At 41.4% G+C, this 27,255-nt stretch overlaps 1 long non-coding RNA gene across 1 annotated transcript in view; it reads left to right on the top strand.

The window, feature by feature from the left end:
• Positions 1-17,338, top strand: part of LOC102166619 — an 87,812-nt gene extending 70,474 nt beyond the window's left edge. The window contains exon 3 of the long non-coding RNA XR_002344011.1: positions 15,779-17,338. This is a non-coding gene — a long non-coding RNA (uncharacterized LOC102166619). The remainder of the gene's footprint in view (positions 1-15,778) is intronic.

Genomic DNA, 27,255 nt, shown 5'->3' with positions numbered 1-27,255 from the left:
GTGCTGCAATGAACATGCGGGTGCATGTGTCTTTTTTTAAGGAAAGTTTTGTTTTGATATATGCCCAAGACTGGGACTGCTGGGTCATATGGTAGTTCTATGTATAGATTTCCAAGGTGCCTCCATACTGCTCTCCATAGTGGCTGTACCAGCTTACATTCCCACCAACAGTGCAGGAGGGTTCCCTTTTCTCCACAGCCCCTCCAGCACTTGTTATTTATGGACTTATTAATGATGGCCATTCTTACTGGTGTGAGGTGGTACCTCATGGTGGTTTTGATTTGCATTTCTCTAATAATCAGGGATGTTGAGCACTTTTTCATGTGCTTGTTGGCCATCTATATATCTTCCTTGGAGAACAGTCTATTCAGGTCTTTTGCCCATTTTTCCATTGTGTTGTTGGCTTTTCTGCTGTTGAGGTGTATGAGTTGCTTGTATATTCTAGAGATTAAGCCCTTGTCCGTTGCATCATTTGAAATTATTTTTCTCCCATTCTGAAAGTTGTCTTTTTGTTTTCTTTTTGGTTTCCTTTGCTGTGCAAAAGCTTGTCAGTTCAATTAGGTCCCATTGGTTTATTTTTGCTCTTATTTCTGTTGCCTTGGGAGAATGACCTGAGAAGATATTCATGAGGTTGATGTCAGAGAATGTTTTGTCTATGTTCTCTTCCAGGAGTTTGATGGTGTCTTGTCTTATATTTAAGTCTTTCAGCCATTTTGAGTTTATTTTTGTGCATGCTGTGAGGTGTGTTCTAGTTTCATTTATTTGCATGCAACTGTCCAGGCTTCCCAGCAAGTCTTGCTGAATAGACTTGTCAAAGATTAATTAACATCTTTGTTAACTTAAACTCTAAAGGCTCAGCTTTTACCTCAGGCTTCTGGACCCTCGTTGTTCTCCATCACCCACAGAAGGAAGTCCAGATAGCCTCACCTATCTTTCAAGGTCCTTCAGATCTGTTCCCAAACTATATCCCCAGGCTCCTGTTCCTTGACCCTTCCCACTACCACTTGTCCTGGCCAGGTGGAACTGCATTCCCATGGGCACATGTACCTCCTTGTGTGCTTTGCTTATTCTCTTCCTATTCTCTTCAATCTGAGTGGAATGCAGCCTCCCACCTCCCTCAGGGCTCAGCCTGCCTCCTCCACGAAGCCTTCCTGACATCTCTACTTAGGAGTGCCTTCCCTCTCTGTGGATTCCTGTAGCTCCATCTTGCTGCCTCTTCTAGGGTTCATAGTGCTTTCTACTTGATACTGTTATTAAATGAACAGCAAGCCAAAATGCTGCTGAGATGCTGGAGGTTTGCGGCAGTGAAAAGGGTTTATTTACAAGGCAAGCGAGAAGATGGGAGAGTAAGTCTCAGATCAGCCTCCCTTTAAAGCAAAGAGTTCAGGGTGTTTACGGATGAGAAATAAAGCAGCAGGGTGGTTGGAGGCATGGGGAGCGTGGGGAAAAGTGATTGGGAAAAAAAGATACAGTAATTGTGGTTTTGCACAGGTGCAACTAAGCTACAGGCCTCTGCACATCCAAACAGGGAGGGGCCTGGCACCATCTGAAGGTGGGGTTTTAGGGCCTCTGAAGTCAAAAAGTCACTGTGTGCAGACGCACATATATCTTGTTGGAGCGTCAGTGGTCCTATCCAGGCTTAACCAGCTCAGCTTAAATTAGACACGTTGATTCCAAGTTCATGGACAACAACTGGGGCAAACATCTGAATGTTTGCCCCTGTGCAGTGTGGAGGCCATGCCAGTCTTTTGAAGGAACAATTAAAAGGACCCTGATTAGTGAAGGCAGGTGAAATGGACTTGACTGGTACCCATGGTTTCACTATCATATATACTTGTGCACCTGCTCAGCTCCCTCCTGGATCATGAACTTCTTGAAACCAGAGACACACCTGATTTATGCCCCCAAAGTATCTGGCGTAGCAAGATCAGTGTCCACGAGTGACTGAATGCCAGGTAGTGGGACAGGCGTGACGATAAGCAAGCCTTACAAGAGATTTTTTCTGGCATCTTATCAAGCTTTTATATATTGTGTTTACTGAGTTTTCTCAGCTGAAATTAACCTGGAAACAGGAGTTTACAGAGCAAATGACTTTCCTATGAATTCAGACTTGCAGCTAGTGGATGCAGTAAAAACCTCAAAAATCTCTGTTGTGCACTGTCTATCCAGGTACAAGCTCCAACCACCCTTTTATAAGCAACACTGCCTGCCATGAAGATCTGCCAGATAATTTGCCCCCCCCCCCCGTGACAGCCCTCTTTTTTCTCATATATTCTTAGCACAGTCCCCATGGTAATAGAAGCTTTCAACCATCTCTGAAAGCAAGACGGTTGTGTGGGGGAAGAAGGGAGGTGAGTGGTGTTTCTCTGTCTGACTAGTCCTGCTGTTGGTCCAAGTTCATTACTTGCATTTTGTCTTGGTTTTGATGAACTAAATTGCTTATTAAGTGTCTTGTTTTCTGGAAGTTCTGCCGAAAAGCATTTGAAGGTAGCTCAGAGCTCTTGATGTTTGAGGCCCCAGAAATCTACCCTTATTTGGGACTCTCTGTGATTTTTCCCATGGAAGACAGAGGGGCCTCCTTTAGTTTGTATTCCCTACTGTGAGCAACTAGGTTTCCAGGAATAGAGTTGTCCAAAAAGAATAGCAAACTGAGGCAAGCCCCCGGGTTATGAGAGAGAGTATTGAACAAGACACTGGGTGGTAATTGAACAACTATGGGTGGAGAAAGGAAGAGGCACTGTCAGCTGAGACTGAGAAAAGATCTGGGGTCTAGATAGCTCCCATCAACCCCCAGACATTACTCATGAAGTCAAAGTGAATGAAGCATGACCCTTAGCCACAACATCCTCAGACTACAGATTTGACTTGGTGACTTTCTTTCTCTTAATGTTTATTTTGGCCTTTGATATTCTTTATTACTTTTTCTCACTTGAATTAATAGTCTTAAGAGAGAAGAAAGATATACAATTTAATGCGGATATTTTTCCCTCTCCTCTCGTCTCTAACCACCTCCTAATGTTTAGGGCTGTTCTGCTAGGAAGAATTTCAGAATTTTTGCTTTGGTTTAGGTTCTGTCTCCTCTTTTTTTTTTTTTTTCTTTTCTTTTTTCTTTTTTTTTTTTTTTTTTTTTGTCTTTTTGCCTTTTCTAGGGTCGCTCTCATGGCACATGGAGGTTCCCAGGTTAAGGGTCCAATGGGAGCTGTAGCCGCGGCCCACACCAGAGCCACACCAGATCTGAGCTGTGTCTTCAACCTACACCACAGCTCACAGCAACGCCGGGTCCTTAACCCACTGAGCAAGGCCAGGGATTGAACCCGAAACCTCATGGCTCCTAGTCGGATTTGTTAACCATTGAGCCATGACGGAAACTCCTTCTGTCTCCTCTTTACCTCTCTGGGAATCTCTTTTAAAATGCTGAATGAATGAGTCACTGATTATCTACTCACAATTAATACAGTGTTCCAAAGTTTCGTGGCCTTTTTTTTTTTTTGGAATTTTAGGGCCATACCTGTGGCATTTGGAGGTTCCCAGACTAGGCGTTGAATTGGTGCTATAGCCACCAGCCTACACCACAGCCACAGCAACTCGGGATCCGAGCCGTTGTCTGCAACCTATACCACAGCTCACAGCAACGCTGGATCCTTAACCACTGAGCTAGGCCAGGGGTCAAACCCGCGTCCTCATGGATACTAGTCAGATTTGTTTCTGCTGCACCACGCCGGGAACACCCAATATTTCTTCCATAGAGAAAACACCAGGTAAAATCTAGGTTACCAAGAATCCCCTGATCCTTGTGATCTTCCGTTTACAATGAGGCTGCTTACACTCTTGACTTATCTGTTGGTGATTGTAAAATGCTTGGAATTGAACACTCTTTCTTTGGCCCTCTCCCACTTCAGTATGCCCAGTGTCCCGAGATTGCCTCAGGCCCCATGGCATGGCCATGTAGCATCCCCAGGATGCTGTCCTGGGGAGTGCCCTGTGCCTCAGACTTATTTCTCTCCCCTGTTTTCTCCCAGTCTCAGTGTCCTTGAATATAGTTCCATCTCCTTTAAGTTGACTGGACAAGAAGTCTGGTAAACTTATTCAAAATCTAGTTCTGATTAATAATGAGTTGAGGACTTCCCTTTCACGTTAACTATGTATATAAATCAGGGATCTTCACTTAGTAAACTCCAAGTGATAGATTCTATTTGGACAGATTGTATGTGTGTGTGTGTGTGAGACAGAGAGACAGAGATGGAGACAGAGAAAGGGAAAGAAAAGTCTTTGGCTCCCTTTGAATTGGACCGCATCTATCATCATGCCACCTAACTTTATAACCTGTTATGGAAAGGCACTATGTGGTAAGTATAGAGCCCTGTGTGGTGATAAAATGGGGAAGTAGGAAATTGGTTAGAGGATCGTTGTGGTGCAGTGGAAATGAATCTGACTAGGAATCCTGAGGTTGCAGGTTCAATCCCTGGCCTTGCTCAGTGGGTTAAGGATCCGGCGTTGCCTTGAGCTGTGGTGTAGGTTGCAGATGTGGCTTGGATCCTGTGTTGCTGTGGCTGTGGTGTAGGCCCACAGCTGTAGCTCCGATGGGACCCCTAGCTTGGGAACCTCCATATGCCTTGGGTGCAGCCCTAAAAAAGCACACACATACACACAAAAAAGTGGTTAGAGACTCTTTAATCTATTTACAGTCTGAGGCACCCACACCTACTCTCACACCACGTTCCCCAGGTACACGTCTGCTGATGCCATGGCCCCTGGAGCCAGGGCAGTAGTAGAAAGGGTGTTTGTGAATCTGCTAAATACTTACTCCTTTGCTAGTTGGTAGCATGTGTGTGTCATGTAGCATGTGTATGAAAGAATTAACTTGTTCTTCAAAATTTAGTAGGGTTGCAAAGGATATATTGCAATATACCACTACCTTCTGTGAGGCTTTAGACTTTAGTCAAGGTCCCCACAAAGCTTATTTAAAACCTCTTTCTTCCCAAATGGTGTAAAGCAAAATTTTTGTTTGCTAGTTTTGCAGTTTTTATAACTGAAGTCATGAGAAACATCTCTGAGATTAATTAGTGGCAGTGATGGAGGTGTGAGTGTGGCATTCTGTCTGGGTTGTTTACAAAAACAGAGTTTGTTACATTTTTAAAACATGATAGCTAAAACTAAAGCTAATGGTGTTAGCTTAAAATTAGAAGGCTAAAATTAAAAGATGCCTGTGGAAAAGACAGAGCTTATCACTCACACATCTTGAATCTCAAGCACCTAGATCTCAACATTTTAAAATATAAGAGTAGAGCAATGCCAAGTGATTCTTTCCTTTTGGTGTAATTTTTCACAAAAATTGTTCTAGTGAAAGTAACAACCATATTTTTTAAAAAGCCCTTGAAAGGTAATTTTTTTTCTAAAATAATGCCATGTTTTATACAGTTTAATAGCATTTCACAATTATTGCATATAAAATATATTATTTTGTCCTCATAACTTTGCCTAAGACAGGCTTTCTCATCCCATTTGACATCAAGGAAATAGTTAACAGGTAGTAAAAAAAAATAGGGCTAGAATCTAGATTTTTTTTTGATTCCCCATTTTGCATTGCTTTTATTAGTTCATAAAAGAAGGGGAAAGGAAACAGTAATAGCTGAAAAGTCCTAGCAGAGGTCCATGTTTCCTAAGTGTGGATAGATATGTTACTGGCACCGATGATAACTTAGGGGTTCAAAGTCAAATTAATTCTCTACTTTTAGGTAATTTTCTGGTCGTAGTTTTGATAGTCTAACACAGTAATAAATGTTTTTAACTTAAAAATTCCTTTAATAAAGAAGGATAAGGGAGTTCCCTTCATGGCTCAGCAGTTAACAAACCCAACTAGGATCCATGAGGATGCGGGTTCGATCCCTGGCCTCACTCAGTGGGTTGAGGATCCGGCGTTGCTGTGAGCTGTAGTGTAGGTCGCAGACTCAGCATGAATCCTGTGTTGCTGTGCTCTGGTGTAGGCCTATACCAGGCAGCTGTGGCTCCAATCTGACTCCTAGTCTGGGAACTTCCATATGCTAAGGGTGTGGCCCTAAAAAAGCAAAAACAAAAAAAGGATAAGAAAAATTTTTAGCAGATAAAATTTTACATAAATAAATGCCTACCCCAAACCAGCTTAACCCCTAAAAACTAGCCGCCATGAGTGGTCTCCTGGCAGGTTCTCCTGGCAAATCTGCTGCTTTCCCAAAACATGCTCCCCCCTACCCTCTACCCCACCCCTACAGTTTCAATACTGGCTTCCCACATTGCCACCTGGTTGTGGGTATAGCCCACCAGCTTCATGACATCACCCCTCCGCAGTGACTATATCCTCATTCTAGCCCAGCCAATGGGCTTCTGCAGGTTTCCCCTTTCATTTGCTACTAGATGTGGCAATTGAGTCCATACTACCCAGGTCACAGCAAGGCTTCTTCCTCCCTGTGGTCTGGACTAACTCAACCCCCATCAATGAGAACTCTCTGGCATATGTATACCCTCCAGCTTCACCCCCAAATGGAGCTTTCCAGATCCAGAACTAGCCTCTTCTCAGGATAGCTAACAGTGGGAACACCTGTTCCCATATGGCAGCATCACTTTCACACAAGAATGTGGTCTGGCCTTGTGGCCTCAACAGGATCATCTCAGCAAGAGATAATCACAGCAGGAGTTCCCATCATGGAGCAATGGAGACAAATCTGACTAGGAACTATGAGGCTGGTTCGATTCCTGGCCTTGCTCAGTGGGTTAAGGATCTGGCGTTGCTATGGCCATGGTGTAGGTCGGCAGCTGTAGCTATGATTAGACCCTTAGCCTGGGAACCTCCATATGCTTCGGGTGCAGCCCTAAAAAGCAAAAAAAAAAAAAAAAAAAAAAAAAAGATAATCACAGCAGCCCAACAATGTTCTTGTTCTTCTCAAGGTCTACGCTAGAGTCTTGTTTTCTTTTTCTCTTCTTCCCTTCCACCGCTTTTCTCCTTCCTTCCTTATTTTTCCCTTTTTATAATTTTGCTTACCTAAAATGGTATAAAAAATATTCTGTTAAAAAAATACATTGTCATTGCAAAAATGAAAAAATTCCAAATAAACAAAAAAGAAAACAGAAAGACTCAAAAACCTACCACCTCAGAGTTCACAATTCTACCATTCTAAGACATTGATGTATCTTAAGAAAAATCTTAAAGCTAAGGTAAACTCAAGTATTAGAGCCCTGAGATAACCTAAAAAGGAGTACGCCCCTCATTTAGAATTAAAAATAGATCAAAAGGGGGAATTCTAATAAAAATCTGGAGAAAAGCTGAAGTCTAAATTAAGTTTTGATTGATAATAAATTAGTGTTATCCAGTAATCCTTTTTTAAGAAAGAGCAACATGTGGAGTTGCCACTGTGGTGTAGTGGGTTAGGAATCTGACTGCAGCAGCTTGGGTCGCTGTGGAGGTTCGGGTTCAATTCCCTGCCCCACACAGTGGATTAAAGGATCCAGTGTTGCCACAACTGTGGCATAGGTCACAGTTGCAGCTCAGATTCAACCCCTGGCCCAGGAATTATTAATGTTTCTATATGCTGCAGGTGCAGCCATTAAAAATAAAATAAAAACAGCAACAAGTTATAAAAGTTATTTGTTGTATTTGGTTTCAGCCCCCAGGTACTGTTAGCCGGGGTGGGGGTGGGGGTGGGGGTGGGGACCTTGCTGCTTCTCCTAGTATTGCAGTTATGAAATTATTTCTGTTATGTCAGTATATGGCATCACTCCTTTGCCTGCTCTCAGGGGCTTGCTTCTAAGCTGACACTCTGTAGGCTCCAGCTCCTTTAAAGCCCTCGTTGCCTTCTTCTGCACAGAACAAAGGAGGCTAAATTACATCATATCTAAATACTCAGAAGAGGCAAAACTGATTGTTATTTTGTGAAACAATCAGGGAGTAACTATTGACTGTACCCCTCAAAGGATCTAGAAACCTCTTAACTTGCACAACATAAAGATTCAATAAATATTTGTTGAATGAACAATATAGTCAATCAATATAGTAATTAATTCTCTAAGTAATTGCATGCTAGATGTTACTTAGGATTTAAATATTAATTACTTTGTAGTAGTTCTGTAATACTAATATTTTTCAGTCCTATAGACTGAGGTTCACCAGGAAAGACATGTCACATGTTACAGAGTTATAAGCGTTCAATATGGTAGCCACTAGTCACATTAAAATGCACGTAGAATGCATTAAGATGTGTTGTAAAATTCATACTAGATATAGATATATCGAATTATTAATGTTTTTTAAATTTTGGTCACCCGTTGAAATGATAGCCTCTGGGCATATTAGGTTAAGTTGAAAATGTTATTAAAATCAGTTGCACTGGTATCTTTTTATTTTATAAAATCTGGCTAATAGAAAAATTTTAGTTGTATATGTATCTCATAATATTTCTATTGGATAAGGCTATTGTAACACAAAATATTTTTTATTTTTTTATTTTATTTTTTTTGTCTTTTTGCCATTTCTTGGGCTGCTCCCTCGGCATATGGAGGTTCCCAGGCTAGGGGTCGAATCAGAGCTGTAGCTGCCAACCTACGCCAGAGCCACAGCAACGCAGGATCTGAACCGCGTCTGCGACCTACACCACAGCTCACGGCAATGCCAGATCGTTAACCCACTGAGCAACGGCAGGGATCGAACCTGCAATCTCATGGTTCCTAGTCGGATTCGTTAACCACTGCGCCACGACGGGAACTCCACAAAACATTTTTTAAAGGGGAGAGATTTACCACATAGTTTCAATGTGATTTTATTGTAGTACTGAAAATCTCCTTTCTCATTCTTCTGCCACAGGGTCTATTGTAAATCCTGATTTTTTTTTCTTTTGGTAAAAGGTAATGATTATTTGATAGGAAGAGGATCTTAAGATCAGGCAGTAGTATAAAAGCAATGCCATCCACATTAACTGCAAGACCTGGGTTGGGTTAGAGGTTCAGGGACTAAAAGTACAAGAATTTCGTTTAAAGTTGCTGAATGGAGGGTAATAAGCTCATGGGAACATAGAACACTTTTGAGTATCTGAACTCAGTGAGTCTCTGAATATATGCCAGAAAAGAGGGACTATTTTTAAGAAAGTTTATTGTGAGATGGTACAGTGGTGGATCCTTGTATTTTTCAGGTGTGATTTCACTGTTTGGTATCTTAAAATCTTACAGGTTGGTTTTCAAACAAGGTGGGCCATCTGGACTTGAGATCCTTTTCAGAAATCCCAATCCTAACTCTCAAAACCTTGGTAAAAACAAATGCCAAAGAGAATACGGAAACCATCCATCTGATAACATTCTAGTCAACAACTGTAGTACATTTGCATTATTTAAGCCCAGTGCCTCACCCAAATGTTCTCACTTAACGTTGGTTACATCCTATGAGCTCTAATTTTTTTTTTTTTTTTTCAGGGCTGCAGCTTCATATGGAGGTTCCCAGGCTAGGGGTCTAAGCGCAGCTGTTGCTGCGGCCTACACCACAGCCACAGCAACACCAGATCCGAGTCGTGTCTGTGACCTACACCACAGCTCACAGCAATGCCGGATCCTTAACCCACTGAGCAAGGCCAGGGATCAGACCTGCAACCCCATGGTTCCCAGTCAGATTTGTTTCCGATGCACCACAATGGAAACTCCATATGATCTCTAATTTTAATCAAAAGTTGATATAAGAAATGTGAAGTAGGAGTTCCTGTTGTGGCTCAGCAGGTTAAGAACCTGACTAGTATCCATGAGGATATGGGTTGGATCCCTGGCTTCACTCACTGGGTTAAGGATCCAGTGTGGCTGTGAGCTGCCGTGTAGGTTGCAGATGTGGTTCAGGTCCTGTGTTGCTTGGCAGCTGTAGCTCTGATTCGACCCCTAGCCTGGAAACTTCCATATTAGGTGCAGCCCTAAAAAATAAATAAGTGTGAAATAGTAAGTGAAATGTTTTTGCAAAAGTGATATTGTCCATTGGAGTTCTTCAAGTCTGTGATTAGGATCTATTTGAATAGTTTGTCCTTGATTTTAGAACCTGTAAAAAAACAAGTTCTCTCCTTAAAAACTCATCTATCCTTTTACTAGACAAAAAGGTCCCAGGACACTGTTCTTGTGCCTTGGGTAATCATAAGCTCAAAATTAATTTAGTACTTGTGATAATAGTTTAATTCCTGGTCCTTGATAAAATTATCTTTCGCTATCTCCTTCCCACTCTCTTATTTTTATTTGAAATGCCCTTGGTACCTAATTATAGAGGTGGCTCTTAGCAAGCTGGGGATCATGCTCAGATACCCTGACATTAAAAGGAGCCACCAACCACCCTGTACCCTCAATCCAGCCACACATGATCCCAGAGAAATCTTTCACTCTGCCCTCAGTTGGGGTTTGGCCATGTATGGATTTTTCTGATGGAGTATGTAGGGGATATCAGAAGGCAGACAATAATGCAAATATATTAGAGTTATTGACTAGGATGTCATCAGATGGATGGTTAGTATTCTCTTTGGCAGTTTGCAAGAAGCAGAGATAAAATATGTGAAGAGACGCCTGAATATATTCCAGCCTTAATTCAAGGTAAGGGAAGAAGAGCCTTGTTTGTTTCTGTAAAGAATGACAGCCCTAAGGGGGACGTGTGGAAATCTCTCTGAACTAGTGATAGGAACAAGAAAGAATTACATAGTGAGAAAGGTGATAATTATATAAAACCTTGAATTCAAAGTCCAGTTGTGTAATGAAGCTGGGCCTGATAATTTATGCAAAACTCTAGTCTACAGGCCCTATGTGATTGATTTTAGCCTCCCTCCTCAGCCACTCTTTTGCTACAGGCCTACTGACCTTTATGAAGCTCAACTGGGCCAACAACATTCTTGCCTTCAGACCTTTGTACTTACTAGCTGTGACTTCTACCTGAACTACTCCCACTAGATCTTTGTATGTCTCACTCTTTATTGTTATACCAGTTTCAGCTCAGATGACACTTCATCAGAGAGACCTTTTCAGACCAACCCATTTGAAGAAGCCCTGGTACCTTCAGTCCCTCTATATCACATCACTCTGTTTTATTCATTGCACTCATCACTATCGGAAATTGTATTTGTCCATGTCCCCTCTTTCTTTTTCTTTTTTTGTCTTTTTGCCATTTCTGGGGCCATTCCCGTGGCATATAGAGGTTCCCAGGCTAGGGGTCTAAGCACAGCAGTAGCTGCCGGCCTTCACCACAGCGACAGCAACGTGGGATCTGAGCCTCGTCTGCAACCTACATCACAGCTCATGGCATCGCCAGATGCTTAACCCACTGAGTAAGGCCAGGGATTGAACCCGAACCTCGAGGTTCCTAGTCAGATTCATTAACCACTGAGCCACGATGGGAACTCCCATGTCCCCTCTTTAGAAGAAAGCTGCCTGACTATAGATACTGTTTGTCTTGTTCACATCTCCATCCTCAGCACCTAGTGTTACTGAACCAAACATGGGTGTGCTCAATCCACTGACACTGAGTTGTGGTGAAGGAAAGTGCAGTGTTTATTGCAGGGCGCCAAGCAAGGCGTCCAGGGCAGCACGTGTTCAAAACACCCGAATTCCCCGGCGGGTTCAGCAAAGCATTTTTAAAGAATATATTTATAAGACATTTAAAAAACAATTTAAACTTTATTGAAGCATAGTTGATTTATAATGTGATAATTTCTGTTGTACAACAAAGTGATGCAGTACACACATTCTTTTTCAGATTCTTTTCCCATGTAGATTATCATAGAATATTGGGTAGAGTTCCCTGTGCTATAGAGCAAAGGATTTTTAAAGGCAAGGTTGGGAGGGGTGGGGGAACCCCCTGGGGGGAAATCCCAGGCACAATTCTCTGGTTATTGGTGCAGTCACACGGCAGTGCCCCAGGGGTTAACATTATCAATCCTCAGGTGCCCTTAGGTCTGAGGCTCCATGCTCACAGTCAAGTAGTTCATTTCTCCCATTTGGTGGTGGTTTTAGCATCTTTAAAACAACTCAGGTAATGCGCACCAGATACTATTACCTAAGTGGTACTTCAGAGAGCACTAAAGCAAAAGATATCGGGGAGGGGTCTGTCCCAGAAGGTCTCAGGGGGTCCTGCTTGATTACATGATGGAATCATAACAAAGCCTTAGTCAACCCCACAGGAAACTGGAGCTGGATGACCCTTCAGAGATGTCCCACCTTAAGTCAAGAGGGCAGGATCTTTATCCCAAAGGAAAGGGGAGGAAACCTTGGGCCACCCAGCTCTCTTTGGTCAGGGCACTCAGTCCTTGGTGTGAGACTCACTTTAAGCAATCGGTCACCAATGCTCTGTCCTCAAGGGGAGGCAGAATGGAGGCTGCTCTCATACCACCGCAGTTTAGCACTTACTGTGAGCCAAGAGAGGGTGTAGATAAAGGAGCAGAACTCCCTGATGGATTGGAATCCCTGGGGCTTACATGCTGGTAGAGGAATGAGTCCATCATCTTTACGTACATTGTATCATAGCTTTCTCCTCACTTTAACAGCGCCTGTTTTGAATTGTAAACAGGGGAAGGACCTTAATCCTGAAGGGGCATGATAAAGAGGGAAAGCCCCTACGTCCTTTGCTGGACGCCACCTTAAGCTTGTCAGGGCCAAACTCCTTGCTGTTTGCAAAAGTGCTGGGGCCTCACTGCATCACACTATCTTATTGAAGTAACTTGACAGAGGGACTCCGTGTGCTAATTGGTTAATTAACTGGGTAAGAGTTATCAGATGCCTTCTATGTGCCAACCACTGCCATGCGGTTTGAGAGGAGATTGTAAGATCAACTACCCCACCCCCAGCCCAGAAGTCAGCCTCACAAAACGTACCCATGGATGATATGAAGGGCTGCACAGCAGCTGCAGTCAAAGGGGTGGGAATTTAGGAGCAATGCAGATACCCAGGAGGGGTCAGGCAGGTGATTTGCTGGCAGAGGGCAGCTTCCTAGAGAAAGAAGCATCTAAGTTGAAACTCGAAAGATGGCTGGCAGATATCAAGTCCTGTCTGTGGACCTCAGGCACTTCCTGATGTGTGAAGAAATGATGCTTTCTGAGAAGCGTTCTACAATTATGGCTCTAAACGTTTGTTCCTAACGAGAGAGGAGTCATCCGTTCACTGTCACGCTGTTATCACAAAGAGACCTGCTGCTTTTATTTTGTTTGCCAAGAACTAGAGGCCGGCTTCACAATCCCACTTGGAACTTGGCTATCATGCCCCTTTCCTCTTACTATGAATACTCACGTGAAATCTTTGCATCTATTTTAGGTACTTTGGGTAGAATGGCCTTCTGTGTAATGCTGAGACTCCTTGTACTCTTACAGTGAGCTGATATGGCAACTTTCAGGGTGAAGTGCTTGCTAGTAATTAGATGCTGGTGACCAGTTAGGAGTGGAAGTATGCCAGGAGAGCAGAGCTCTGTAGAGGCTAAGTGTGCACTGGCATTGCAAATGTGACCAGTCACACATAGATTTGGCAGGCATCTCAGTCTCTGTGACCACCTCGGAGCACAGAGACTTTGGCATTGAGGGATGCTGTCAATGACATTGAGTGTTGTCAACAAGCAGCGGTCTCCCATCAGCGGGGAAATCCTGAGGCAATCCAAAATCATTTATCAACACACACATCAAAGCCAAAGCGAGAAAGTCATTTCCAAAGTGAGAAATGTCTATTCTGTGTCATGGTTCCCAGACAAAGCCCTTTCTTGTATGATACCAGATGACAAATGATGCAGCTGCCCTTCTATTGGGCGCGTATACAAAACAGGCAGAGAGGAACAGTTGCTACAGATGCCACACATAATCCTATCCCAATTGGCTCCGAGAACTGCTTTCTTTTCTATGTGTCATAAATCAGATGACATGGGAAAGTTATCTTAAAAATAGCCCCTGCATGGTAATGAATAAATTCAGTTATCTCAGGAAGCCAAGTGTTGGTTTCCATTTAAAAAACAAAACTATCACTACTTTATATGTGGTGTTAGGAAAAAGTGTGGCATTTGAATGTGATGAGATTTAGAATTCCAGAAATATTAGGCATTTTGAGTAACACGTGAATTAAGAGGTAAAGAATCTACTGGTCCTTTACTTACTGTTTTTAATAATACTACAGAAGTTGTAGATTCACACTCTCTGTTTCCCATTTTCTGGATGACTCTGATCATTCAGATAAGATCCATAAATTGGAAAACCAAGGGCCAAACAAGTTGTCTCCACTCTCCCTACATGAGCCCTTGACATGCCCCAGGGTTCCAGCAAGTGTTCTCATGGTTTTCTCACTGTGAATGAATAATTCTTGATTGCCATTATTTCTGGCTCTTCTAGTCGGGGACACATTTGTAATAAACCTCTACCCTATAACTCATATGACAGTTTATATTAAATCAGCCCCATTATGTTGTAATCCCAACAACTGGTTTCCTGTCAGGTGCCTCTGTGCTTGGTCCCTGTGCTGGTTTGCTGCCTGTTAGTTAAGTTCTTTGGGGACTGGGATTCAGATTTACCCTCCTATTCATTTTAGAGATAGAGAAACTTACCCCCAACTTCTGACTGAAGCCCCTAACCTCCTGCTAGATTGCCTATGGACCCCTGTCTGTACTCCAATTCTTTGGTCTCTGACCCTATAGGACTTCTTGGTCTCTGGGACAGGCTGTGTCTGACCCAGTCCCTCATCCACCAAGCTGCAGTGTCAATGGCCAAGATTATAGGACACAAATACTTCCTTCGTTTTAACTGTTATTGCTAGATATTCTTTAAGCTTTATCTATCACCTTGCTACTTCCAATATTTATCTGTTCATTCAAAAACAATTAAAATGTCCATGTTTTGCCAGGCACTGAAGCTGATACAATAATAATAACAATAATAATAAGGCATGATTCTTTCCTTGAATTCACAGTCTAAGGTAATTCTATATAATAATATCTTACATTTGTATAACACTTCAATGTTCACAAAGAACTTACACTTACTATTTCTTGATCGTTGTGCTTTAAGCATTAGATTGACTTTCCATATTCAAGACCACAACTATTCTCAGGAAGTCATGAAACTAGCTTTCCCATGATGTAATTCAGATTCATACTGGAGAGAAACTTTATAAAAGTAATGAATGTGGGAAAGTCTTCAGCCAGAATCAGCACCTTTTTCAACATACGGGAATTCATCTAGGAGAGAAATGCTGTAAATGTTTCATTGCCTGAGCAAACTGGTTTCTTGACCTATATTAGCTGGTGTATGTTTTATTTAAAGAGGTTTCCATTCAGGGCCATTTGGGGTTTTAATACCAACTTTACCTCATTTACATTGAGAATGTGCAATTTGTACTTGGGAACTAGGATTTGTATAAGTAGCTTAGCACAATCAGTTGTCAGCCTGCAGAAACTTCACTGGGCTCACATAATAATATTATTTTTTACACATTTTGGTGAAAGCTGACACATGGTAAATATTCACCGTGGTCAGATAAGGCGTAGCTGTTCCATTGGAAAGTATCAAAACACATCAAAATGCTCTGTCATCTATTTGGTCAACTGAAAAACATACTTCTGAGAGTTGCAAGAAAAAGTTGTCTATGACATCTAGTGCCAGATCCATAAAGGTGTGATGACAGTGTCACATGATGGAGCTGCATTTCTTTAACTCAGATACTCTAGACTTTTATTTAGGTAATTCACTATAATTATAGGGTGAGTTGCAGGCTGTGTGAGTGTGTTTGTGTGTGTGTGTGTGCACGTGCACGTTCATGTGTGTGTATTCTATCTCCTTAGGCTCAGCAAGCGGATGGCAAGAAGGAAAACAGAGAAACAAGATCAAAACACCTATTGCATCTTGGAAACCTGGGGATGTTCAGACCCCTCAAGACAACTTTGAAGTTGATTCTTCAAAAGCTAGAAAAATGTAATTGGCACCTGGATGGACACATTTATAGGAGCACCTTTGGTTGTCAGTCATAATCATAAATTGTCTTATTGTTCTGCTATGTATGTTAAAGTGAAAATTTTGAGATTATCCAATAAATTATTGCAGAATTTCATTTACTTTTTTACAGCTCTATTTTAAAGATGGAGTTAGAAAATACTCAGGAAATAGCTCTTATCTTAACAAATACCTTAAAGAAGAGACATGTGAAAAAGCATAAACTTTGGTAAAAGGATCAAGAATTCATATATTTCATACTGCCATTGTATCACTGGAGTTTCAATATAAATGTTCTCCCTCCCTGCCCTCCGCAAAATGTAAAGCTGTTTCAAATGCCTGCAGAGAGATGTGCCAACAGCACCAGAATGCTGTGCCTGATCACACGCAGTAATTCTGTGCCAGAATACATGCCAGACTGCACACAGCATTGTCCTGGGCACTGTTCTCTGTTCTCTTCTCTTTTATTACAATCTTAAGGGAGAGGTGTGAGTTGACTTTCAACTATATCCCAGCTGTTGAAATTCATGTTAAGGGAGTTCCCGTTGTGGCTCAGTGGTTAACGACTCCAACTAGGAACCATGAGGTTGTGGGTTCGATCCCTGACCTTTCCCAGTGGGTTAAGGATCCAGTGTTGCCATGAGCTGTGGTGTAGGCTAGCAGCTACAGCTCCGATTAGACCCCTAGCCTGGGAACCTCCATATGCCCCAGGAGCGGCCCCAGAAAGGCAAAAAGACCAAAAAAAAGAAAATCATGTTAAAATATGTTGAATTCTGGGAGTTCCTAAACCCGACTAGTATCTAAGAGGACGCAGGTTCGATCCCTGGCCTCAGTCAGTGGGTTAAGGATCAGGCATTGCTGTGAGCTGTGGTGTGGGTCGCAGAGTAGCTTGGATCTGGTGGTGTTGTAGCTGTGCTATAGGCTGGTAGCTGCAGCTCAGATTAGACCCCTAGCCTGGGAACTTCCATATGCTGAGGAAGGAAGGAAATTTTAGCTGAGAGACCAGCTCTCTGTGGCAATGAGACAGTAAGCAATTTGTTTCAGAAACATAAATGCAAGTGCAAAGCTCCTTAAATATACAGTAAATTGAAGCCAGCAGGACATTAACAAGTCAACGTCAAATTATGCAAAGGTATTTCAACATTGGCACATCTATCAGGGTAATTCACTAAGCAAGGTGATTATATCAGGAAACCTGAAGAACAATTTCAATCAAATATAAAACCCATTCACGAAAAGGAGGAGGAAAAGCCTTTTAGGAACTAGAAATAGACGGAAATTTCCTTAACTTAATGTAGGCCATCTACAGCAGACAGCTTTAGCAAACATCTTATGTAAGAGGGAAATATAAGGGAGTTTCCTCTGTGGCTCAGCAGGTTAAAAACCAGATTAGTATCCATGAGGATGTGGGTTTGATCCCTGGCCTCACTCAGTGGGTTAAGGATCCTGCGTTGCCACAAACTACAGTATGGGCTGTAGATGCAGCTCAGATACCTTGACTGTGGTGTAGGCTGGCAGCTGCAGCTCTGATTCAACTCCTAGTCTGGGAACTTCATATGCTGTAGGTATGGCCCTCAAAAACAATAAAATAAAAATAAGAGGGAAATATTAGAGTCAGTTTGGTTTAAGAGCAGTGTCATCTCTCAGGATATTATCCAACATTGTCCTGATGTCTGTGGCCAACAAAATAAGGCAAAAGAAATGAAGTATAATTATTGGAAAGAAAAAGATGGAATTTAGCAGATAACTGCCTACCTTCGAAATCTAGGACAATTGACTTACATTCAGTTACAACTTAAAATAGTTCATCAGGAGTTCCCTTCATGGCGCAGTGGTTAACGAATCCGACTAGGAACCATGAGGTTGTGGGTTCGATCCCTGCCCTTGCTCAGTGGGTTAAGGATCCGGCGTTGCCATGAGCTGTGGTGTAGGTCGAAGACGCGGCTCAGATCCTGCGTTGCTGTGGCTCTGGTGTAGGCTGGCAGCTACAGCTCCAATTAGATCCCTAGCCTGGGAATCTCCATATGCCGTGGGAGCGGCCCAAGAAATGGCAAAAAGACCAAAAAAAAAAAAAAAAAGTTTATCAAAGAGAGTTTGCAGTCAACATCTAAAAAAATCATTTTTCTTTATTATTGTTTTATTTTTTAAAAGATTTGACATGAGACCTACCCTCTTAACAAATTATTAAATGTGCAGCACATTATCATTGACTCTAAGTACATTTCTGTACAGTGGATTGCTAGAGCTTATTCATCTTGCTCAACTGAAACTGTATGCCTGTTGATTGTAACTTCTCCCTTTCCCCTCCCTCCAGCCCCTGGTTACCACTGCTCCATTCTTTGCTTTTCTGAATTTGGATACTTACTTTGATAGCTCATATAAATGGAATCCTGCAGTATTTGTCTTCCTGTGACTGGCTTATTTCACTTAGCATAATATCTTCAAGGTTCATCCATACTGTTGCATGTTGCCAAATGTCCTTTTTAAAGACTGAAGAGTATTCCATTTATGTATATGCCACATTTTCATTATGCATTCAACTGTAGATGGACATTTAGGTTTTTCTATGTGTTGGCTATTGTTTATAGTGCACTGAACATAGGGGTGCCAGCTTTTCTATCCACTAGCAAAAGCCATTAGAAAATGTAATTTTTAAAGGACAGTTAATGATTCACAGTAGCCACAGCAACTGAAAAGTACTCAAGAATAAACTTAATACATGTACAAGAACTTTATAGGAAGAGAATAAATGTATACCAAAAGAAGTAAAAGAAAGTTTGGATAAATGGAGAAAGACTTATAAATATAAGTCTTATATTCATGTATATTCAGTGTTATGAAGATGAAAGTTCTTCCCAAATTTATCTTCAAATACAATGCATTTCCAATTAAGATTTCCACTGCATTTCTCCTAGAAGAGTATATGTGCAAAAATTGCCAAGATTTTCAAAATATATTATAAAGTATAATAATGAAAACTGTGTGATTTTGGCATAAAATTAGATAAATAGAACCGTGGAAGAGACTAGAAGGTCTAGATGGATGTACATATGTATGGCTGCATATGTAATTTTTGTATAAGGGGATAGAGTTTTGACTCATTGCAGAAGGGATGAACAGCTCACTTATGTTGGGATAACTGATTATTCACTCACAAAAATAAGTTCTTGATGGAGTAAAGAACTATGTATGTTTATGTGCATTATCTGTGCACACATGAAATGCACAGCTTTGCCTTGAGGAGTATCTGTACATGTGCACAAGGAAGCTAATACGAGGAGATTCATTGCATGATCATTTTAATAATTAAATACCCGAAACAATGTTCATTATTATTAGAATCATGGAACAAACTATGGCATATCCAGATATGGAATGCCATGCAGTAGATAAAGTGCATGCATATGTAATCACACTGAAAGATTTACAAGTCATGCTTTTGAGAGCAAAACACAAATTATAGAAAATGTTCAATATTATACCATTTATATAAATCAAGTAGGAAATTATTCCACACAAAACTCTACTGATTGATTCTGTCTACATATATATGTGTGTGCGCACAAAGAAGGGAAAATGTTTTAATAGATATAAATTATTACATATTATACAAATACTTTTACACATTTAATATACTGTATATGTACACAGGTAGATAATTGACTGCAATGTTTTCTTTGAGGAGTGGGCTGATCAGAATTTTCAAGGCTGCATGACACACAATTACTTTGTGCTTCTGGTATTAAGTAAACATGTCATATTGTATTATGACATTTCCTAAGTAGAGTGTTGTGAAGTGGATCTTATCTTCTCAGAAGAATCTCTGGAAATAAAAGATCAAAATACTGAGCACTAATGAATGAAATGAGCTATGGAGGTTGAAAGGTTGAAATCCACTAATTTTCCATTACTTTCTAGTTAAATACTCTGAAAATATAAATGAGGGGTAAGAAGGAAAAAGGAAAGACTAATTATTTAATCATATTCCTGTAAAAGCCGTAGATTGTTCTAACGTAATCATTCACAATGTACTTCCCTACTGTATCAGGACATATGTTATTCTAAGGTTTAGATAGAATGCTGATTTCTTCTTAAAGATGGATCACACAAGTATACAGAAGTATACTGTTTAGCTGGATCGAAAAGTATACAGTGGTTATACAGATTCTTTTGTTCTCGAAAGAAGTGTCAACTAATGCTTCATCCAGTGCAAATAGTCAGATGATGGATTGGTACAGTGTCTTTAGGTTAATTTACAGAGTTAAGATTTTTTTTTTTTCCAGGGCCGCACCTGCAGCACATGGAAATTCCCAGGCTAGGGGTCTAATCCGAGCTACAGCTGCCTGCCTATGCTACAGCCATAGCAATGCCAGATCCGAGCCGCGTCTGCAACCTATACACAGCTCACTGCAATGTTTGATCCTTAACCTACTGAGCAAGGCCAGGGATCAAACCCGCAATCTTATGGTTCCTAGTCAGATTTGTTTCTGCTGCGCCATAGCAAGAACTCCCAGAGTTAAGATTTGATTAAGAGTTATTTCCCCAGCTATACAACTACTACAGGGAAGAAGCTTGAACTACTCCACCACACCCCAGGAGATGCATCAAAGAAATTCTATATGCATTCTAAGTATATCCTGTAGAGTTCCCTTGTATACTGCAGACTGCCTCATATGGTGATAAGTGACCTAAGAACTTCTGATTTTGCACTGAATATTTATATATTGTATTGATCTCGCTATTAAACTCACCCACTCAGTGGAGGCATTTGTCAGATCTCCTGGTTAAGATTCGTGGAAGCATATTTCTGAAAGGATAGGGAGTAAGAAAAATTATAGCTCTGGCATTCCAAATAAATAAACTCCCAGCAGTTGAACACCACTGAAGTTCCACTCTGAAATACAGACCTGTCTTGAAGACTTAACTACTGAATTGAGAAATGAACAAATACCGAAATACACTTCATACTGCTCAAAAGACACCCGGTTTCGCCAACCATCTTTGGATTTTGTAGCAAGAAGGCTTTAAAACATTCAAGAAGCTGTTCTTGGTGTTAAATGAAAAATAATCCTGTAGCCTGCCTGCTGTGAACCATCTAGTTTGTTTTCTTGCAATAAAACAGCAAGGAGGTATTTGTTTTCAAACAGATCTCTCTCTATTCTTGCCTCCAAGATATTTGACATTTGGTTTATTTCCTCATCAATTTGTTAGGTCATCAGAACTCTTTCTAACATATTCCTCCCAAACTCTCATATTAACTAGGAAAAATGAACTTTTAATTTAAAAAGAAATAATGCAATTTTAAAGGTTACTTTCCATTAATAGGTATTACAAAATATTGGCTATATTCCCTGTTGTGCAATATATCCATGAGCCTGTCTAATACTCAACAGTTTGTTCCTCCCGTCCCCTACCCCCATGTTGGCCCTTCTCCACCCCTTCCACACTGGTAACTGCTAGTTATTCTCTATATGTGTGAGTCTGCTTTTTTTGTTTTTATTTTCACTAATTTGTTTTATTTTTAGATCCCACATGTAAGTGATATTATACAGTATTTGTTTTTCTCTGCCTGACATTTCACTAAGCATAATGCCTTCTAGGTTCATCCACTTGTTCCAAATGGCAAAATTTTGTTCTTTTTTATGACTGAGTAGTCTGTCTGTCTGTCTATATATCTGTCTGCCTGTCTGTCTCTCTGTCTATCTTGGCATATGGAGGTTCCCAGGCAAGGGGTCGAACCAGAGCTACAGCTGCCGGCCTACACCACAGCCACAGCAACATGAGATCCGAGCCATGTTTGCAACATACAGCACAGCTCATGGCAATGCTGGATCCTTGACCCACTGCGCGAGGCCAGGGATTGAACCTGTGCCCTCATGGATGCTAGTCAGATTCGTTTGCACTGAGCCACAATGTGAACACCTGTCTAGCTAGCTAGCTAGCTTGCTAGCTTGCTTGCCTGCTTGCTTGCTTTCTGATCTGTCTATCCATCCTACCACTTCTTTAGATCCATTCATCTGTTCATGGGCACGAGTTGCTTCCATGCCTTGGAAATTGTAAATAATGCTATTGTGAATATGGGGCGCATATATCTTTTTAAATTAGTATTTTTCTTCCTTTTGGATATATACCCAGGAGTGGAATTGCTGCGTCACATGGTAGTTCTGTTTTCAGTGTTTTGAGAAACCTCCATACTGTTTTTCACAGTGGCGACACCGATTTACATTCCCACCAACAGTGTAGTAAGAGTTCTCTTTTTTCACATCTTCACCAACATTTGTTATTTGTGTCTTTTGTTGATAGCCATTCTGACAGGTGTAAGGTGAAATCTCCTCGTGGTTTTGATTTTCATTTCCCTGATGATTAGTGATGTTGAGCATCTTTTTCATGGGCCTGTTGGCCATGTGCATTTCCTCTTTGGAAAAATATCAATTCAGTTCTGCTGCACATTGTTTAATTAGATTGTTTGTTTTTTTATGTTGAGGTGTATGAGCTGTTTATATATGTTGGATATTAACCCTTTATCAGTCATATAATTTGCAAATATCGTCTCCTATTCAGTAGGTTCTTTTTTCATTTTATGGATTTTTTTTTTTTTGCTGTGCAAAAGCTTTTATTAGGTCCCATTTGCTTTTGCTTTTATTTCCTTTATTTTAGAAGATGGATCCACAGAAAAATATTGCTGTGATTTATGTCAAAGAGTATTCTGCCTATATTTTCCTTTAGGAATATCTGGGCTTACATTTAGGTAGGACAAACTGATTTTTACGACATACTTTTTCTGCCTTACTCATTGTCTAGCTAGTTTTACGGCAAATAGATTGGAGGTTTTGCAGCTCTTTTGTTGCATAGCATCCTGTTGGACACACTTGAGGTGCATCTCTTAGCTCTGGTGATCCCGGTGTTAGAAACTTTCTTGGCAGTCCTTTAAATCCTCTACTACAAAACCTTTGTTTTCCAACATAGTACCTGCAATGGGCTACTCTTGTCATTTTCACTTGAACTTTTAATGTACATCAAAAATAAAAATGTCAAAAAAGAGCTCTTTCTTCACACTCTCCCCACCCTCATCAAACCAGCTCCTTTAGCATCTCCCACCTTAGCAAAGCCCACCAATGGGGCCTCAAGGGTAACTCAGGTCAATATTCTCAGAGTCATCCTGATCCTTTTCCCTCTTTCAAACCCCATATGCAGCTTTCAGGAAATCTTATCATCAAAATATCCTTGTGATATCATCCCTTCTCACCAGTTCCATGCTGGTCTGAGCCTCTGCCATCTCTCACCTGGCCCTCCTCACTGGTCTCACTATTTTTTACCTCTTGTCTGTTCTCCAACTATTTGAAAGACTTTTAAAAAAAAATTAATGAAATTTAATTTATCTGTTTTTTTTCCTTTGGCTGTTTAACCTTCTTTTTTTTTTTTTGGTCATAGCCATGGCATGCAGAAGTTCCTGGGCCAGAGATTGAACCCACACCACAGCTGCAACCCATCTAAGCCACTTCAGGAGCCTTAACTGCTGAGCCACAAGAGAACTCCTGAAAGCCTCTTTTAAAATGTAAACCTGATTGTGTCATTTCCCTGCTGAAATCCTTTCCATGGCTTCCCATCACACCTAGAACAAAATTCATAGGCCTTGCTATGGAAACCAAGACTTTGTATGACCTGGCTCCTGGCTTCTCCATCTTGAGTTTTTTCTCTCTTATTTCCCCCCGCTCACTCATTCTGCTTCAGTGACATTGCTGGCCTAGATTTTCCTCAGACAGAGGAGCATTTGTATGCTTTAGCCCCAGGGCCTTTGCACTTGCTACTCCTTTCCTTGAATACTCTTCCCCTAGTACTCATATAGTTCACTTCTTTACTTTATTTAAATATTACCTCCTTAGAGAGAATGTTCCTGGACCCCGTATCTAAAATAGCAGCCAGTCACTATTGTCTTACTAGGATAAGGCTCTATTACTCTATTTCTTCCCAGCTCTTAGGTTACATACTTTGTCTGTCTTCCCTTCTAGCCTGGAAGCTCTTTGAAGGCAGAGACCTTGTTTCGTTATTCATCATAGTATCCTCAGTGCCTAGGACGGGACTGGGTTTGGCAGCATACAGTAATATTAGTTAAAATGAATGAATTATACACTTAAAATAGTTAAATTTTACAGTATAAAAATTACACCTCAATAAAGCTGTTTTTTAAAAAAAGATTCCTCATTTAAAAGTTGAGGGAGGTGTTCCTGCTGTGGCGCAATGGGTTAAGAATCCAGCATTGTCTACAGAGATGCAAGTTGGATCCCTAGCCTAGCTGCTGCAGCTGTGGCATAGGTTTTAGCTATGGCTCAGATTCAATCTCTGGCCCTGCAACTTCCATATGCTGTGGCTGAGGCCATTAAAAAAAAAAAAAAGAAAAAAAAAAAAAAAGAAAGAAAGAAAGAAAAAAGAAAAAAAATTGAGGGGAAAAAATGGATTGAATGAATGACTGAAACTGGTAGTCAGCTTTAATTGGCTGTGCTTCCCAAAATAAAAAATACTGATCTATAGAAAGCAGTACTTATAGTTGTAGTGTCTGATTTCATCCAGCGAAAGTCTGTTTCTTTTTCTTTTTTTTTTTCGCCTTTTCTTGGGCCACTCCTGTGGCATATGGAGGTTCCCATGCTAGGCGTCTAATCAGAGCTGTAGCCACCAGCCTCCGCCACAGCCACAGCAACGTGGGATCCGAGCCACGTCTGCAACCTACACCACAGCTCATGGCAATGCCAGATTGTTAACCCACTGAGCAAGGCCAGGGATCGAACCTGCAACTTCATGTTTCCTAGTCGGATTCATTAACCACTGCGCCACGATGGGAACTCCCTCTGTTTCTTTTTCAATGATCTGCTTGGAAGTTTGAGACATCATAATATAATATTTAACAAGAATTACAAATTTGAGCGTTTTCTAAGTGCCCAGAGACTGGGCTAGTTTGTACATAAATTGCCTTACATACTCCTCTGAGGCAGGTACTGTTACGGTCTCATAATGAGGAAGGTGTGGCTTAGAGAGTCTGTTTCTAGCCCTATTACATGATAGTGCTTGAATTTGAACCCAGGCATTTCCACAATGAATCCTTTTTTGAAACTGAGATAAAAGGACGGAAAAAAGCCAATGAGATGGATGTCAGACTGCCATTTTTCTGTAAGTGCTATGGGATCCCAGTATATTTTTATCTCATCCTGTCTTCTTCGCATCCTTTTTCATCCCTTCCGCCCTGAGGGGCTGGGTCATGATGCCCAGCCCAGCCCAAGACCACCCTTTTCCAAGGAAGCTGTCTTCACATCTAAGTGCTAAACTGTGATTCTGATAGGACTGCAGCCTCTCTTTGTCAGACAGTTCTTTCTGGGTCTCTACTAGAGTAAAGGCTTTTATCCCAGACTCTCTTGAAATATAAAGCGGTTTATAGGCTCTTCCCAAACAATCCAGCATTGTCCACTCCTGTCATCACGAGTCATTCTCAACCCTGAAATGCCTCCTTAAAAGAAGCATTGCCCTTATACCACGTCTGGACTTCCATCCCCATCCTCTCCCTTCTACGCTGCCTTCTCTGGCATTTCCTTCTTTTCACCTCTGTATTTTCTTTTGTTGTTGTTGTTGTTGTTGTTGTTGTTGTTGTTGTTGCTATTTCTTGGGCATATGGAGGTTCCCAGGCTAGGGGCCAAATCGGAGCTATAGCCACCGGCCTACGCCAGAGCCACAGCAACGCGGGATCCGAGCCGCGTCTGCAACCTACACCACAGCTCACGGCAACGCCGGATCGTTAACCCACTGAGCAAGGGCAGGGACCGAACCCGCAACCTCATGGTTCCTAGTCGGATTCGTTAACCACTGCGCCACGACGGGAACTCCGCCTCTGTATTTTCAACCTCTCATATCTGGTATCACCAACTTTCCTCACGTTCAATCACATGTTCTCAGACATCATTGTGTTCTGTGTTGAAACAAGAGCATCTTTCAACAGTTGGAAACGAATCCGACTAGGAACCATGAGGTTACGGGTTCAATCCCTGCGGTTCAACCCCAGTGGGTTAAGGATCTAGTGTTGCTATGAGCTATGGTGTAGGCTGCAGACACAGCTTGGATTCCGAGTTGCTGTGTTTGTGGTGTAGGCCGGCAGCCGTAGCTCTGATTGGACCCCTAGCCTGGGAACCTCCATATGCCGCAGTGTGGCCCTAAAAAGAAAAAAAACAAAAACAAAAAAAACCCAGTGGACTGCCCTTATAATACTTTGCATTTATATTTTATGATTTTCAAAGGTCTTTCATGCACCTAATGTAACTAAAACCACTGATAATGCCGTTGCAATATGAGTGAAAAGGAAACTGAGTCACAGGCCTTGTCCTTTGCCCCATACTACCCAGAAATGTAGAAATGGGAGTTAAATAACTTCTGTTTTTTTTGTTTTTATTTCACCTTGCACATCACTTGTTAACTTACTGCAAAAAAATATAGTAGAATCGTACTGTCCATCATGGGGCTATTAGTCACATGTGGTACTTGAATTGAAATTAATTAAAATGCGGAGTTCCCTGGTGGCCTGGCAGGTGGGGATTCAGCATTGTCACTACTGTGGCTCAGGTTGCTGCTGTGGCACAGGTTCCATCCCTGGCCTGGGAATTTTACATGATGTGGTCACAGCCAAAAGAATAAAAAATAAATGTAAATTAACTGAAATGAAGCAAAGTTATAAATTCAGTTGCTAGTCACATTAGCTGCAACTTAAGTGAACAGTAAACACTTTCGGAAAGTAGCTACTATGCTGACAGAGCAGATATTGAACATGTCTCTCCTTGGAGAATGTTCTGTTGGCCAATGCTAGCTAGGTCCTTGTATCCTGTTGATGCTGAGAGAAAAGAATTGCCACTGCTTTCCATCTGCATTTGCACTGGGAAAGAATGTACACTGTGTTCCCGGAAGATATGGGACTGTCTCATCCCAAGGGGCACCCCATTTATTTTTTCCCAATTTGGGCAGATCATCAGAATTACAGATTCCTGATCCATTAATTCTTTTTTTTTTTTTTTTTTTTATCTTTTGTCTTTTTGTTGTTGTTGTTATTTCTTGGGCCGCTCCCGCGGCATATGGAGGTTCCCAGGCTACGGGTTGAATCGGAGCTGTAGCCACCGGCCTACGCCAGAGCCACAGCAACGCGGGATCGTTAACCCACTGAGCAAGGGCAGGGACTGAACCCGCAACCTCATGGTTCCTAGTCGGATTCGTTAACCACTGCGCCACGACGGGAACTCCCTGATCCATTAATTCTTAAATGAATCTATGGTGCTTAGAGATGGATTATTAACTCCTAATC

Source organism: Sus scrofa, chromosome 5 (genome assembly GCF_000003025.6).
Source record: "Sus scrofa isolate TJ Tabasco breed Duroc chromosome 5, Sscrofa11.1, whole genome shotgun sequence".
Taxonomy (NCBI): domain Eukaryota; kingdom Metazoa; phylum Chordata; class Mammalia; order Artiodactyla; family Suidae; genus Sus; species Sus scrofa.
The sequence above is the reverse complement of the archived record's forward strand: the minus strand, read 5'-3'. Positions and strand labels throughout refer to the sequence as shown.